We start from the raw sequence: 1,190 nt of genomic DNA, 5'->3' as shown, positions 1-1,190 counted from the left end.
ACCAGCCCTTCCTCTTCTCTTGCTCATCTCCAGGTCAAGGGGAGTCTATGGAACGTGATTGAACTCAGCCATTTCTTCATTGCTGCCTTTCCCCTTCTTCCACTCACCAGTAGACCAATGTAGTAACCAGTAAGCTTACATGCCTGCTCATGTGTTCCCTTTAAGTTTCAGTCTTAGAAGGGAGTTTGACCTGAAGGGATTTGATTACTTGCCATGATATGGCTTCCCGGCAAACAACTTGCTTATTCTTGACGAGGCCAATCAGACTGCTATTTTTGTTTTGAGTTTTTCCTGCAGATCTTTCTTTGAAGATGTATCTTCTGTCACTCTAGCTGTTCCAGACTTTTCTGCTTGTCCTTTCTAGTGGGAATGTCCCACTTCATTAGATGTACATTCAACAAAGTATAAATTTTGTTTTATCTCAAAGATTACAATTCCCTCCCTGCAACAACAGTTATCCTATTTCCTCCCTGTGGCTTCCCTTTTACATTTTATGTTTCACAAATGGACAAAGCAAAATATTTGATGTACACATACAAAACAAGAAATATATATTCATTTAAATCTCCTAAGGGCATATTCTGCAAGCCAGCCTCCTGCCCAAAGGCACACAGCCTTACTCAGTCCTTGGGCCTAGAGCCTGCAGCTGCTCTGTCTCTCCATGCCGTTGCTTCTGCCACCAACTCTGCTGTCGCCACTTGTCTAGGTAGGATCTCATGCTCCACTTATGCTCTTGGTGGTCCTGGGTCCTCTGTTCCTGAAATGAAAGATTAACTACTCCCCACTTTTAGTTACATATCTTCTACTATTACTGTTGTGATAATCACAATTTATCCTGTAACAATTACTCAAAATTGAATCATAAAATCCTATCAGCATCATCCCCCATCCTCTTTCACCAGATCCATCTGGAGAAGAAGAAAACTATACTGTGGGGAAATATACTTTACTCTCCACATTCTGAAACTAAGCACACTCACAAAAGCTTGTAAGCCAGTCACCTTGCGCTTTTATAGCCCCCCATTTTTTTTAATGTTTTATTGTGAATTCTATGATAGTTTACATGAGAGAACGTTACTTTTACATTCATTCCATCGTACATCATCTCATTGCCATGGTTCCAATGCCCTCCATGCATCACCAACCAACCAAAGGGTATAGCCTAGAAACCCGCCCCCTACACTCCCCCC

This window comes from Chrysochloris asiatica, unplaced genomic scaffold (genome assembly GCF_000296735.1).
Source record: "Chrysochloris asiatica unplaced genomic scaffold, ChrAsi1.0 scaffold00081, whole genome shotgun sequence".
In the NCBI taxonomy this organism is placed as follows: Eukaryota; Metazoa; Chordata; class Mammalia; order Afrosoricida; family Chrysochloridae; genus Chrysochloris; species Chrysochloris asiatica.
Note: the sequence above shows the minus strand (reverse complement) of the source record.